Raw genomic sequence first — 17,203 nt, 5'->3', positions numbered from 1 at the left:
AAAAAAAACGTAAATTTTGAAAACTATGGGGATGAATATTTTTCATCCTACTCTGCAAAGAACTGTCTTAATTTTATAAAACAGAATCAAGAAATAAATCAGCCATCTCATATAATATCATATAATAGGCTTTAGGTAGATGTGAAAAAAATCTGGAAGGTGCCACACAAGTTTAACTGCATTTTCCAAAGTTCAAGCACATTATTTTTACTATAGCACTAGCTGGCATTATTAAAATACCAGAAGACATCGATTCTCAAATCACTATTAAAATGATCTACTGCACATTGGCCTCCCAAGTTCAAGGGTGCATTTTTGTGATCATATTTCTTTTGAAGGCTTATGAGTCTGTCAGGACTGTGAGGCTTCAGCAAGTACATTGGATAGATAATCTGAACATGTTAAAGCTCCATAAAACTGTGTTGCGTTCAGATCAGTGTTTCTGATATAAACCCTCTGTGCTGAAGATGAATTTTAAGCCAGGACTCCATGCATATATTTTCTTCTTAATTGATATATTAATTTCATAGAAAACTAACACAAGAGTTTCATCCATACTCTATCATTCCTCAGAACCAGAGAAAGTATCACCTGTATTAGAATTCTATTACTATCTATTTAAAAGCAGTAGAAAAGACATGAGCAAGAGATCGAGTTGAAAATAGAGAACTAATTATAAGTTTGTGGGAATGACAGTTTTGTTTAGTAGTTGAAGCGGGAGGATTTGGAATAAATATTGTGATTTTGTACTTTTTGACTGCTGGGTCAGAGGATGAAACCTTCTCAAAGACTGAATGAGAAAAGAATATGTCATAAAAGCTTAATTCAATAGAATTTTAGGTCACTTTGCAAATTGGTCACCTAGGACACATAGTTTTACTCCTTATTAGAATGGAAGATCACGCTTCAAGGAATAAAAAGATTTGCCACACTTCAAAGAGAGAAGTTGGTGTGAGGGGAAGAGTGATGATATAGTCTTGAAAAATGTAATAATTCTGAAGATAGCTGCATTGTCAACATAGTGAAACCCATTGTCATTTATTCTCTGTGGAAAGATACCTATGAGAGAGAATTCATGTCTTTAAGTGCAAAGATATTAGGTTAAAGTAGGTGCTTTATTGCCTGTGTATGACATGAAATAAGTCACTAACGGAGGATATTTTTTCAAAAAAATTGAAATTAGAAACCAATCACAAAAATAATAAAAGAATGATCTTTCTTAAAATAAGTTGTCTGTTTCTTTCATTTTTTTCCAAGAGAAATGATAACTTGTGAAAAATATATCTAGAGAAACATGCTGGAGAAAAGATCTTGATATGAGTGGATCTCTAAACTAGATAAAGGCAAAAAAAAAAAAAAATCAAAAAGAGGAAGCAGGAATACAAGAACAAAAGTACTAATTTTTAATAAGGCTATTAAATCATTCTAGGAGTGTGGAAGTGGAGAATGAGAACCATTTGATTTAATAAATCTAACTGCAGGTAGTCATGTAGTCCAATTGCTTGCAGTCAGTGTCTTCTTTGTCACTCTCAGAAGTATGCAAAGGAGCATCTTTTTTTAAACTTTCCTGCATCAAGCAGGTTGCAAAGCATACATGCTGAACGTTATAAATGAGAGATTTTTTAATGAGACCAACGCCTAGAGGTATTTGTAACAGACAGTAGAGGAAATGAAGGGCAGCACCACTGTCCTCCATGATAGCAGGGAAATTTGGTAATCAGGTGATCCTAGGAAATAACCATGCCACATGGTAAAGAAGAAAAATCTTTTTGTAGGAATGTGCTAGAGTTGGTAATGTGTTAAGTCGTTTAATCAAAACCAGATTCTTATTAAAAGATAAACTGCAGTTCTAACACAACGTTTAATCCACCAGCCTGAATTATTGGTTCTGTGTTATCCAGGAGACTGAATTGAATGATCAAAAAACTGTCCTTTCTGTCCTTAAGATTTCTGCATGTATGGAATGAATGGTTAAATGTGGTGACCTGAGAGAAATCCTGAAATAAATAGATAACATATTTGTAAAGCGTGTTGTCTAATACTATTTTGCAGTCATCTGAGATGCTGAGAAGGGACCCAGGTTTATGTAGAAATGACAACAGGAGTGGTGAGTCTCTTCCAGAATGCACAGGGCAGAACAGTCATATTAGACAGATGGAACATCCTGTGCGCAAAGCTGGAGTCTTTCGCTAACAGGTCCACAGAAAAAAAAAAAACAGTATAAAACACTTCTGTAATGTCAAAATTGAAACAGAAAACCTTTTTCCATCTACATCATTCCTGAGGTGTTTGAAATATTTCCAGGAGTTCTAAATGTCAGTAGTTGGACTGTGTCGTTCTTATTATATCATCATCTAAACAGTATCTATAAAGTGTTTTAATGAGAATTATTTTGACAAGTCACCTTGCAATTATGGTTTCTATATTGACAAATGATGCCATTTTGTCATAAGCACTTCAAATAATTACAGCACTTGTCAGAAATCTCTAGACCAGATTATTTCACGCGCAGAAGATTTTTTTAAAATCTATATCTGAATCGCATTATATGCTGTCCTTGATGTGGCATCACATCACTTCTGTCGACAGATGATAGCATTACAGATAAAGAAGCCTATCTTACCAAAGGATTATGCCTGTCAGGGCCTGGGAGATTTTTTGTCATCCTGAAGCTGATTGCAACATTCTTTGTGCAAGTTTTGGGAGCTGGGGATAAAACTGGATGACAGGGCTATCACAATGAGTTTGCATCTTGCAGTAGTTTAATAGAAATGGGCACACGTTTGTTTCTTTTTTTTTTCATTTTAGAATTCTGTATTTGAGATTGTGAGTTACCACTTGAATTCTGAACAGCATGTCTGTGATAGACACATTACATTTTGTCCCCTTCTGGTTGTTAAACAAGCTTATAGGATGAGGCAAACGTTTGTCACTTCTTGTCAGCTCCGTGATGGTAATGTGATGCTTCTTCTCAAACCTGAGATATTGCTGTTCTGCTGCTTTCCATCTGTATCAACGTTCCTCAGAATTTAGACTCCTTCTCAGTCCTTTAGAATCTTTGGATAGATGGGGGGAAGGAGGTAATGGCTTAGAAATAGTTCTCCATGTGTTCAAATCAGTTATTACACATCAAATCAACATATGACATTATTTAATGGAGAGTAGATATAATGTGTGATAAAGATTTTTCTAATGCACTGTACCTTAAGCAAGTTATGCAATATACCACATTGTAAGCCTAAGAAAATTACTTTTTGTTAAATTCTTCCAAAGCTTATTAAAAAGAATCCATAATGTTCTAATTAGGGCACTCTTTATTTTCAGCAGCTGCTGAAAAATTGTGGAAATAGTCATATAAAAAGGTAACTTTATTTCATATGCATATATTTATTTCTGCAACACTTTACTAGCTTTATATTATAATTCAATGATTTGATATCATAAATGGTTGCTAATGATAATTAAGGTTTCAGAAGGGAAGTTAGCAGCAGGAGCACTTTCAGTGTGTTTCAGGTAATAGCAAAAAAAAAGAGAAGAAAGAGGAGAGCAAATGTGCAGAACTGAGTTTTATTTTTGCTCAATTACCAATTCCATTAGCTCCCAAAGGCTGTGGTTAGATCGCAGCTTCTGAATAAGCTGGTGTAAGTCATACAGGGACAAGTTCTTCCTGTTGGTGCTTCTACTCAGTTGTGAAGGTCTAGAATTCATTAGAGTTTTTAAAACAAACAAGATCCCTTCAGCAATCAATCAGGAAATCTCAAGTTGTTTCAAACTCTGAAAGCGAAGCGAAATATTTATAGTTATCTATAATATTAATTAGGTTCATTTTCCTTAAAATCTTTTTCAAGAACGTTGAAAAGGTCTTGTGCAAATAGTGTCAAAGGTATCAGTGAGCGAAATGAACTGTTTTGTGGAAGTATTTATTATTTCTATGACATGGAGGAAATAAGATTGACTTGTAGGAGGGAAAGACATTTGGAAGAGCTTTAGGAAACACCCTTTATGTCAGTATCTGAGGATAAAAGCTTGGATTGCTCTAATTCCAGTACTGAGCACTGTTTTTGTGAGAGCTTGTTGAAGAAGATCTGTGATGTACAAAAACAAAACAGATGTGTTTCATTCCCTGTCTGCTTTCTTGAGAACAGTAACTAAATGCATAATAATGGCAAATGATAGCAGTCATTGTCAGCATTATGATCCAAGGAGTAGCTCTCTACACGAATAGCATTTGCTGGCCAGCTTCTTTATATATTCTTAAATATTTTCATTTTCTTCTGTTTTATCTCAGAGTTTTATACATGTGTTCAGCTACCAAAATGGTTGTAAGGGCTTCAAATACTGTACTGCACAGCTTTGTTCCATGTGTATGAGTGTGACAGATATCAAATAGCTGATGATAAAGCAGGTGAAGGTTTCTTGTAAATTATTGATATTCTCTAGTCAGAATGCAAAAAACTTGAACATTGTTCTTCATTATTCATACTAATGTTTATTATATAAATACATTGTTTGGAGTTAATTATGTATAATTTAAGGTTGGTTTGTCTTGTGAAAGAATATGCTGCTATTTTCCAGTAGAGAAAATATGATTTGTAGACTGACAATCTGGGTTGTATTGACATCATATTCAGATTACTTTTTAAACATCTTATATATTGGAAAAAAAAAGATTGTATTGTATTATTTTATTGTTTTAAAGTGTTGAGTTTATTTGTTGTTTCTTTTTCCTTGATTTTGAAACTCCTATAAACTAGTGTGCTGCAGTTGTGCAGGCTGTCTGGTTCGGATTGCAATCTCAATTTCCTTCCCAGTAATGTGCTGTCATTCTGTTTTTCCTCAAAACTTTGCAGTTAGAAAGAATTTCAGTTTAGGCCATGCTTTTGATAGGAAAAGGGAAATATACTTGACTTCAATAAGACAGGAGAATGAAAGTGTCCTGGTAATTTTGTATGTGATGTCTACTGCTGAACTGGAGCACAGTTAGAATTGTTCTAAAGCTGCAAAGATGAGATCCTGAGGTCTCCCTTCCCAGCTCTTTCAGTCCAAAAGGCATCCCCTCACTTCTGTGAACACAGGGCTTCCACACTCCCTTTCTTCCAACTCCCTTTCTCCTCCTCCTGACAAAATATCCAGTTGCCCAGCCTTGTTCCATCTAGTTTTCCAACGTTTTCCAACTGTAAGAGAGCCCCTATCCTTTCTTCTTAAATGCAGCACTCCCATCTCAGAGATCCCCATTCTTCCCACCATCTCCCAGCTGAATTTCCCAACTCTTCTCATCAGTTCAGTCATCTGTTCTTCGTGTCTGCGCTCAGCCCATTGCACAGCTCCTACTCCAGCTCTATGAGATGCCATTGCCATCATATCTCACTGCTTCAGCCCCATTTTATGCTGTCACCTCCTGTCACCATATTATTAATGACTGCCATGGCCAAATTAGGCCTCTCTGACAGCAAATCATGTGTTCAAGTATAACTTAGAAATGCTCATTAGCTTGGGAAAGCACTGAATGGTATTCATTAAAGTATAAGTAGCTTTTCTTTTCATAGTGATGATGCATGTGGACAGATTGGAAGTACTGAGTGAGAATCGTGTTCCTGCCTTTGACCTCACTCCCCAGAAGAATGCAGAGCTTTGAATTGCCTAAAAGTAAATGGAAGGATGATGATTTCCCAGAAGCACAAGGAATAGATTCATAGGGAATAAAAACCTCAGAACTACAGCTAAATTCTGTATCACAGATGTCTAGTTCAAATCTGTAAACTTCTGTGAGTATTGAATTATTTTTTTCCTTGGGAGGAAGGAACTGGATAGCAGGAAGGAAGGAAGAACAAGAAAAAAAGATTGTAGTGGGAAAGGGTGGTTGACTTAAGTATAATGGAAACCTCTGGTACTTCAATTTCTGCCTTCTCTGAATAAAACCTGATAATGAGACAGCAGTGAAAAGCACAGTTGAGGTATAATGTCACCAGACCTCAGACCTATATTATCTCAGTATGTGGAGCGAGATGTGCCTAATTAATTTAATCCACAAAATATTAGGATGATTGCTGGTAGTAAGTAATTTTTCTCTGGACCCTAAGATTTACTATTATAATGCGTTTAAAAAAAAATACTTCTCAAGAATACTCATGAAAATGAAATATCACAGCTGAAGGAAAATTAATGTGAAATGGTAGAAGATTCCAGTGTAATTAAAATTGTAGATGGAATCTTATCCCTTTGTTTGTTTTGGTAGTTTTCACACTACTACAAATACCCAATTTTATTTATGTAAAAGTTATTTTCATAATTTTACTTATGCATGACTTAGCATTTCCTTATGCAAAATTGCTTTGCTTTGGCATTTTTTCTGTTGTTCTTTAGACAAAATAAATGAATAAATAAATAAAAATCAGCATTTCACTCATGAATGCAGCAGCTGGGTAAGACTAGCCCTGCCTTCCCCTGCCCATGTTCCTCTTCCTTCTGAATCCGTCGGTATTTCTCCATTTTACACAATGGGTTTCTAAAGGAATCTCTAAATGTGGAAAGAGGTAATCAGCTGTAAAAGATGAATATCAAGTGTCTACGCAAAGTGCAATATATAAACTAGAAAAGCCCTAGGGTGTCAAGATATTACTTGTCGATTTTATACTGGTTTTACACGCCTGTTTATTCTTCCAAGCAAAAAGACACATTTGTTACCTTAGCAACATGGTTATGTTATCTCCAAACATCTGAACCAAATTCTCTAGGCACACATACTGTTGTTCAGGTGAACCTTGATCACTGTAGGAACTTCATTTATTCTGTTGTCATAACTGATGGTGATTTTTTGATCTGTGCTTTTAAGCTGTGTCCATCTTAGTTGTTTCAGTTTTGTGGTTGTCTTTTCAAGATTTAAGTCTTGTCAGTTATGATGAGAACATGACTGAGGAATTGTTGTTAAATTAAACATGGCAAGCTTTAATTAAAAATGTATTTTGAAAATATTTATATTTCTTGGAAGAAACAAGGATGCCTTTGTTTAAGAAAAAGACACACCTGATTTATCTAGCAACTAGTGGGTAGCTGAGTGAGGACACTCGAAAGAAATTTATTGCCAAAGTTTTTGCTGAAAGATAAAGTATGAGACTGAATTAGAAAGTAGCTAAAATGGAAAAAAATAATGGAAATAAATGGGTAGTTTAGAGACCCAAGAGGTTAATAGTAGAAACAACATTGTGTTGTTGTTACACACATCTGAGTGTGGTGAGGTGTCGGAGTTTGCAGAAAACAGCTTTCTTTGCAATGCTGTTGAAGATTCTTAAGTCCCACTGAGACTTTTGACAAAATTGGCAAATAAGCTGTATGTGGACAATTAACTCCAGTTTAGGAGTATTTTATGGCAGAATAGCACTTCAGATATTTGTACTTAGTACAAGGTTTTGATTGTAATACCTTGACAAAAATGCCTGGGTATCATCACTGAGGAAGTGGTCTGTGTACCTAAACTGGTTTTTGCTGCTGCTTTTTTTCAGTAAATTTAATGTACTATAATAAGAACCACTGGAAGAAAAAAAAAAAAAGTACAATTTTCCTTCTCTTGTATTACTATATTTTCTTCTGGTCTTGGTTTCTTTAAAAAAAAAAAAAAAAGTAAAATACAAAAGAAATTTTACCAAGAAAAAAACATATCAGTGGTATCTCACAGCTCTGAAAGGAAGAAGACAAGATGTAAATGTTATTTTAAAGATTAGATAATCTAATCTTTGGAACACAATAGAGTTATGTAGAAATTATTGAACAACAGACTGAAGCATATCATGCAGTTCTGTTTTTGCCTACATCAAGAGAAATTTAATGAATATAAAAAGTAGAAAACTAATCATTTAAAGAAAGAAGTTAGACTCTAAATTGAAGAAACTGAATTAAATGAAAAAACTAGAGACTCAAGGTTCCAGAGAGAGTTGGCACTACAAATGAACCACAAGAAAGCAATTACAGTTGATGAAGATTTCTTTAAAGGAGACAGAATGCTAAGTTTTAAGTTTAACCCAAATCACCAATTCCCTGAAGTGACAAAGAATTAAGTTATATGGGTTATTCTGTTCACGCAGATTTTCTTCCAAGTTGAACTGAATCTTCTGCTACTGGACACTGTAAGAGGTAACTCATAGATGTGATGGATTACTGCTGTCATGAGAGCAACATTCACTGTTTTAATAGGGAAGTGCCAGTATGTTTCCTGATGAGTGTGGCAATGAAACTATGATCTTCTGGGCTTAGTTTATTTACAGTCTTCTGTGAAAATTACTATTAATTTCGTTTTTGGAGAATCACTGTGTGTAACAAAGAAAGGATTCTTGTTGCTAACATCTCTTTTCAACTGATGAATGAAAGTATAAAGGTATCTAAAACAATTACATTGCTATAAGGTCTGAAGTTATGAAGTCTCTTTTTTTCAGTGAGTGGGATAGGGCGGTAAGGTAGCTCCCCTTTTCCTCCAAATGGAACATACCTCATTTTTGCTATAGGTGATAGCTTAAACATGGGCAGTCACAGTGTGTTGACTGCTGTATTCTTAATTTGCTAATCTCTCTCAAACAATCAGAATGCATGTGTCAAAAGCTATATCTGATTAAGACCGAGGTCAGTGGCATATCATCTGTATGACGAATAGGAAAATAGACTTCAAGCCTATCCAGTAACTCTGCATTTTTCTCTGCTATCTTAAACCAAGTGCAATTTATACATTACTGAAGTGCAATTAAGTATATGTTCAGCTAGGTAGGAATCTGCAGGATTCCAGACAGATTGTGACTGTAGATGCTAAGCAACCTTACCTGCTGTTGCAATAGGCCAACGAAAAGTTGTTGCTCTAAAGAACAAATGAGTGTTGTATTTCAAACTGTTGATACAGCAATATTTGCCAAAGAAAAAACTTACTTTTGATTGCAATAGGATGTTTAATGAAAACACACATGCACCTTATAAATATTCTTTAATATTTTCTGCTATAACTTTTTATGTAGTGTTTTGGGATAGGGACTGTATGAGAAAGTGAACACCATAAACTTCTCCATAATGTTCTGGGAATCATCTATGATATTTCAATTTTTCAACAGCAAGAGTTAAATGTGGTGTGCCATTGGAGCCCTGCTACAGCTCCTTTATTTATTTCACATAAATGTGGGATAAATGGAGTGAGTAAACAATCAAACATTGTTTTTCTTTTACTTGGCATTTCCTATAGCACTAGAACATTATTGCGAACATAGACTTTTATGCAGTGGTAATGACATAAGAGTTGTGTTTGATTGCCTGTGCCCTTCACAAATCACAAGAACTTATTTCATAGCACTCTATGCTATCAAAAAATGCAGTCATGCAGCACTGAAAATAAAACAATTTAATGTGAATGGGGCAACATGCCTAAAATCTTTACTCTAAAATGCTTGACTGCTGCTACTTGGATCACCTGAACATGTTGATTAGTCTGAAATTTGAAGAACAAGTGAAGTTGATGGGGACAAAGATTTCTGAATATTGCTTGACATAACCATTTTCCATCATTTTCTTACTATAATAGTACCAGGAATGTTTTCTTTTTTGGGTGAAATTTTCAGTGAGTATAATGTAGAGAGTATTGTCATAGCATGAGAGGTCTTTTATAGCTATGCGTCTTTTAAGAGAGTTTATTGAATAGATAGTAAATCTGAGAAATAAATGTAGTACTATTCTTGCCTTCCTCACCTTTCCCTCGTTGGAAAATGTTTTATCCTTTATAAATATCCCTTAGCTCTGATTTTAACATTGATTCTCTTCTGTAGCATGAGATTTTTGTGCCTTGATTTTGAATATATAGAACATAGACTGCAACATTTAGAAAATGCAAATCTTGTTCAACTGCCTTTGTTTTCTCCATTAAAATAAAGCTATATAACTGTTCACGGCGATATATAGCATTACGTAATGTGCCTCTGACCTGAGTTCAGTGATTACAAATTAGGAAATCTTTTTTTTTTTCCCCTCAATATTTTGTAATGTTAGTGCAATTTAATATTTCTACAGGATAACATTGAACTGTTTCTCACACACTTGGGGAAGGCTCCAGGGAGATGTCATTGTGGTCTTCCAGTACTTGAAAGGAGCTTATAAGTGAGAAGGAGACTTTTTACACAGTCTAATACCAACAGGACAAGGGAGGATGGTTTTAAGGTAAAGGAGGGGAAATTCAGGTTAGATGTTAGGAAAAAATTCTTTACTCAGAGAGTGGTGAGGCTGCCCAGAGAAGTGGTAGATGCCCCATCCCTGGAGGTGCTCAAGGCCAGGCTGGATGGGATCTTGAGCAGCCTGATCTGGCAGGGGGCAACACTGCCCATGGCTTGGGGTTGGAGCTCAATGGTCTTTAAGGTCCCTTCCAGCCTAAGCCTATGCTTTTATGATTCTATTTAAAAATGATAGTTTCCATGATACAGTTTCAGAAACCATTATCTTTCTTTTTATCTCAAGATATGCTGTTATGTATATTGAAGACCTTGAAAGCCACCGCATGGTAAAGATCCCTGGTGTGTTCTTGCTTCTGCTTCAGTTCAGCAGCAGATAGCTTTGACTGGAGTTGAGTTATACTGTGAGTCAGTAGTCATCTACCAGATAGATGATGCTGCTTGGATCAAGTGCAGAAATGATTAAGTCATGCTTCTCCACGATTAATGACCAGACTGAATTGGGAAGAATTTTCTTACCAGTGGCGTTTGTAAATGTGCTTTCTTGGCCTATACTGAAATTTGAGAATGCAAATCAAGCTAGGCATGGAGTAGCCTTCTACTACTGACCACCACTTTAAATAGACAGTTTAAATAAACAGAAGGCATTTATTCTTTATATGCACTGCTAACGGACAACCATGATGCGTATAGGTATTTTTAACTTGTACTAAATACATCATTTTAAAATGGTCATGAAACTTCAGGGGGGGAAAAGAACCTCATTCATATTTAAAACGATAGAAACTTCAGTTAAAATCTTCTCTGCATGAATTAAGTGTTCTGTGAGAGAAAATACATTTTTTTTTCTTGTTTGTAACACATTTTCCATTAGTGGTACGGCAATGTGAAAAATGCATTTGAAAGAGAAAGAAATAGCATATCTTGGCACTATGGCTTAAGTAGATTTCCTATTCATTGAACAGATAAATGAAGCCAGTATAATGTGTTACCAAAAGCGTTGTTTCAACTGCTATTCTATTACTCTGTGATATCCTCCATAGGAAATAGTCTATCACTGGTACTCACCATCAAATCCAGTTTCCTGCTGTGATGTTGTACCTGCTACATACATAAGTGCAGTCCTTGGTGGGTTTTTTTGTCGTCGTTGTTGTTTTTTTCAGTTGTATTTCTCTTTTATATGTAAAAATATAATGGACTATCCAACTCGGGAGCAGTTATTTCTTTCACAGCTAGTGACACGTAATGGTCCTGTAACACAGCAAGTATTTTAATGACAAAGTGATATGCAAATGCTTTAAAATTTTGGGAGTGTGTGATGGATATACCTAAATATAAAGAGTAAAGTTGAATTTTACTGTGAGTGAAGACTGTATAGAGTGGTATTTATTCTTGTCCAGTAAAGCATTGCAGATACTGAATTCAGAGGAATTTTCCCAGTTCTGATATTTTTTAGTATTTCTGGGTATGTTTTATTTCCTTAAAAAGGCACAGAAAGGAATGTTCTTTTAGAGTTCCTTTCAAAATATTGGCACAGTACATATTGTAAATCATGTTACTGAACAATAAACAGTTCAATAGAAAATTGCTTAATCTCTGCAGTAACAGTAACAACAAAAGTGCACATTTTTCACTCTCATTAAAATAGTAGATTGGCCAATTTTAGCTGTTTCGGTTTCACAAAGCTTGCCAGCTTGAAATTAATTTCCAAAATATTTTTGATAAAAGAAGTTGTGATTTTGGAATCTCAAAGGCTATTACTGTGCTAAATTTTCCTGAGTTCACCAGAAGCTTCGTAGAGATGATTTGGGTTTTGTTTGTTTTGATGCAGTGTACAGCTGTGATCTGATAGCTATGGGAATACTGCTGTATATTGAAACTGAGCATAGACCATAGAACATAGCTCCATAAGGCATGGAGGAATGTGCATGTGTTTGTGGAATACAAGAAGAACAAAAGAAAGGAAGGGAAAAAAGGCAAAGTTTAATGAAATATTCCATAAAGAAATGGGAAAAACCTTCAGTTTAGTAACCATGAAAAGTCTGTGGCTGTAGTTCCTTGTAGGTACTGCACAGTTTATGTGGGGACTGTTTCTGTTCTCATTGTACTCACGGTAGAGAGCTGACTTAGCAGTTGTCACACAGCAAGACTGACACCCTCATTAAATATCATCACAAGAAGGTCAATTCATATTTCACCTCATTAACTATTGATAAATGCTTTGGAAATTGTGGATCTGTTCTGGTATATTTAAACAGAAATATGCTAAGAAGCTTAACACTGAATTTTCTGTATCTAATGACGTAGTTCCACTTGATCTGGTCATGCAAGACCACTCCAGATATAAACAGGCATCTGAACACCCCCAGACTGAAAAGAATCCATCACTTGTTTGATTACTAACTGCTACAATGATCTATATTTTTTGAACAAAAAATGTTTTAAAGAGCAGTCTAGAAGCTCACCAACAAATCATACCAAGTATAGCAGCTGAACTACATACATGAAAAGAAACTGTTTCAAAAAAAGGAAACCAATAATGGTCTTCAACAAGTACCAGTTTCTAATTTGTATAGCTAGTAAAATATCTGTTCAGGAATACTTGGAAGAAGTTTTGAAGTTATGAAAGTCAATCTCTTCCATTTTCTAGGGTAAGAGTAGATAGAAATAACAGTGCTTTAATTAGCATGTGTAACTCTAAGTCTCCCATCCTGTGCTTATCATTAGGACAATAGTAATCTCTGTATCTACGAGGTGAAGGTCGACTGGAAACTGATTCTCAGTGCTTCAGTCTGAGCTTTATGTCAGGCATAGACAATGAGAGGAAGCTCCTACCCTTCGCTCACATCACTCCGGAAAATAAACAGTCACTGGTAACCTATTGGAGTTCTCTCTTCCCTTGTTCGCCTGACAAAGTTATTATTCCAGATATAGCATTTATAGCTGTGTGGAGATAGAATGTCTCTCAGTTGGCTGGCTGTCACTATGCGAATTGGGGAGTCACAGAGGAATCCTGCAGATTTGATACTCTCAGAAAATTTCACAGCAGTTAGTTTTCAGCTATTCATAATGTTGAGAAGAATGAAGATGCTAGGCAGCAATAGCATCTTTCCTGTAAAGAGTTTGTACACACATGTGCACACACCTATGAGTAAGAAGTGAGTTCCCACACCAAAACTCAGCAGAGCAGTGGGAATCACCACCTAACTCCGGTGTGGTATTTAGACTAGAGTAGAAGTTGAGTCCTGTAAACAAAGGAAGTTTAGGACCTGAATGCAAAAAGTGGCATCAAGTAGCCTATACAAAAGACTTGAAGCTAAGGAAAGGTTGAATGCAGAAAGATGTGTTAAGGAAGTTTAGCAGACAAAATGATCAAATCAAGACTCAAGTTTCTTCTCCAAACAGAAAAAATTTAGAAGACGCCAAACGTGCATTCAAAACTCTCCAGTATAGTAACAGAACAAAGTCATTTGAAACCTTACGTTTAAGTCAACCTTTAATTTAGTTGCATTTGCTAGAGTGGAAATGGGGAAGAAAAGCGAAGCGAAGCTCGGGGAGAAGAATCACAAGCATTTGATGGAGAAAGTGTTGATGGGTAACAGGTTGAAGACCTTTATGTAGACCTGTCATGACTTGACTTCCCCCAGACAAGTCTCCTGAAGTTGTTCAATGTAATTTGTGAATGTATGTACTGCATGCAATCACAGTAAACTACACTGTGTTTATATACTTTTAGCTTAATTTCTACACTATGAAGCTGAAAAGGGTTTTTTAAAAATAAAGTAAATCTATGAGTCTTTTTGTTAATAATACTTCTGTACCAAGTGGTGGCCTTGCATTACTACAGGAATTTATCAAGTGATCGCTTTGTAGAATCAGATCATAGGTTAGATTAAAATATGCATTTTCATTTTCATTCAGCCTCTGCTGAAGAATTAAAAATACAATTTGTAATAAGCACTTGTTTGGAAGTACTTTGAGATTAATTATTAGCTGCAGCAAGGATATTTCTTTTCTCAGCTGATATGTGGCAATACTTTACTGAAGAAGTCTGGTAGCTTTTAGCAGTGTCTGTGGGCACTGTTGCCAGGTTTTGTCTTTGCTCCTGTAAATCTTACTTCTGCTAGAAGGAATGTGTTAGGATGCTATTTTCTAGCTTGAGTTAACAAAGTTGCATTTGCATTAACCTGGCCTGAAGGTTCTAAATTGGCCTTCGGTTTAGAGCTGCCATGTGAAATATTGCAAGGTATGAATGTCTGTTTGTTTAATGAAATGTACGACATTCCTTTTTTGTGCATGTACATGAAGAAATCATTATGAGTAAGATAAATATAGAAACCAAATAAAGCTGTTTCTCTAAATCTGTTTGGGGCAACATAGCAGAACTACAGAAATTAAGAGTGAGCTCCAAATGTCATTTCACATAACAGTTTTGATGTTCAGGCTTTAAGAAAGAGCAAACAATTTTGTTGTTCAGAATCAAACCATGGGTGTATCTGCTTTGTCATCTTCATCTCAAGCATAAGTCATGATATTGATCAAGGTGAAAAATGTGCAGAGGTGTAATCATATTGAGTGATAGCACCCCCAGAAAGGGAACTGTTCTTTCCAGAGTTTTAAAGGGCTATCTATCTCATTGTTGCATGGCAATTACTGTTATTTGTTTATCTAGTCTTCTTAAAGCTTTGCACACAGTGCCATGTCACCACTGTCAGTTAGTGTTATGTTACAAACAAACAAACAAAACAAAACAAACCCATTTCATTTCCTTTGCTTTCATTTTGTATTTCCATTGATTGTTCTGTTCTACTTGGATTTACTGCAAATTTACAGCTAAGCTTGGGACAGTCACCCAAGGCCATTAATAAAATTAACTGCTCTTTGACAGCTATTGATCAGCAGCAAGTATAACTATTGTATAAATATGGATAACTGAGACAATTTCATTTCATTAGTAGATAGTAATGGATATATTCTGTACTGATAAGAGAATTCTATGTAAATTAAATTAGGGAAATCAATTTGATTTTTGTCAGTTGTGTCCAGTTTGCTCTAAATTATTTTTGCTTCCTTTTCAGAGGAAAAAATTCCAGCCTTTTCTTTCTATGCATACATTTATATTCCTCAGGTATAACCACTACTTGATCCTTCTCTTAAGCTATTTGACATATTGAAATTGTTCATTAAAATGTGCATTTGTAAGTTTGTAGATGATCCTTAGTATAAACTAAAGCACTACGCTTTGTGGAAGAAACTATTCTTTTGTTCTAAAATTTTAATTGCTATGTTGTCTTAATCTGAATAGCTTTCCGTAGATAAACTGTGACAAAAAGCATTCGTCTTGTCATTATGCTAACAATCTGTAACTATGAGAAATAAAATTATTAACATACCAAGAAGTTTTGCATATATAAGCTTACATATCTATGAAGTGCTCAGGTTTATTAAAAACTAAATTCTGCTTTATAAGCATTTCCAGTTAGGGAACTATTTATTCATAATATTTATATTATGATACATATCTATTCAGAATTCAAATGATTTTGCTAGGCTGCAAGCATTTAGGGGAAATGTACTTGAACTTTAAATGCTATCACAGATAACAAAATATTTGTCTGAATATTACAAACGCTCTGCATGACTTAAACACCAGAAATATATTTCAATTGTCAAATTAATATCTAACTTCTAGAATATTTGCATAATATATTATTTCTCTGAGTAAAACAATCTTCACAGGTGCAACGGCACGTCAGCTTTTCATTCATGTCTTTTAATTAGAAATTGGACAGGATTGAATTTCGAGCTTACCATAACAGCTGCAACCATCAGGAGGAGAGAGTTTACTCAAATCATTTGCTTCCCTGCAGGTGAGGATCAGGTACCTGTGTTATCTGAGTATACAACCTGAAAATAATTGCACCAGGTTTTAGTAAAATATGGTTTCAATACTCCTGGAAAGAATTTTTCAAGTACTTGTGACTCATAGGTATTAGAACAGCCATAATAAACAAATGGCTGGGGCTGATCTGTGCATCATGGCCCAGATTTGGCCACCTTGAGGTCCCCTGTCCCCAGCAGCAAGCTAGGTAGGTGCTGGAGTGAGAATACAAGCACTCCACATGCTCTTGAAATAGGAAATGTGAAATGGAAAGTTATGGTTCATTAACCCATTTCTGGCCTCCAGGTCTATATTCTATCAAGTCTTTGGTAACTTTCTTAACACACATCCATTATCTTCATTTTCAAATCTCTCTTGAGTTTTGATATGGTTTATCTATTAAACCAACTGTCTCTTCCATTTACTCTTCTTCCTGAAAATGCTTCAAGTTATACACGTATGCCTGAGTAAACAAGTAGGAGGTTTGCTAGATTAGATCTTAAAACATCCCAGCATATGCAATTCAGTTCAGGAAATGTTGCATTACTTTTACACATACATAAATAGGAATGCGAAACAATGGAGTTTAAGAGCAATCCTTTGAGGGTTTTTTTATACACATTTAATTAAAATTGTTTCAAATATTTTATACAGCTTTTGTTAGTAATTGCTTCCTCCTGGCAAATCCACAATAGAACATTGCTTTTTATTAGCTAACACAGAAAGAGGAAATATATATTTTTAGGGAGACAAACAAACATATTTTGGGGTAATTTTAGGGATATTACTTCTGTGGAAGTTGCTTCAGGCAAACTGAAGCTTTTTCTGTTGAAAAGCCTGAAGTCTGTAGAAGTGAACCATGTTTGGTAAATGATATATATCTCAATGAATAATCCTGTATTGAAATATAACCACATATATTTTTTTTTTCTAAGCAATTCAACCCTTCTCTTCTTTTAATTAGTTTTATGATGAAAACCAGAAACTAAAACTCTTGCTACAGCAGAAAATCCACTTTTATGCTTGAACGGCTGGCTCTAACGAATATGCAGACTGAAATTAAGTACACTTCTTTTTTATTACTTTAACTGCAGTACATACACTACTTACAGCTACCTCAAGTTCTTTCATTTTC

The sequence above is a fragment of the Phasianus colchicus genome, chromosome 14 (assembly GCF_987193195.1).
Source record: "Phasianus colchicus chromosome 14, bPhaCol1.hap1.1, whole genome shotgun sequence".
NCBI lineage: Eukaryota > Metazoa > Chordata > Aves > Galliformes > Phasianidae > Phasianus > Phasianus colchicus.
Note: the sequence above shows the minus strand (reverse complement) of the source record.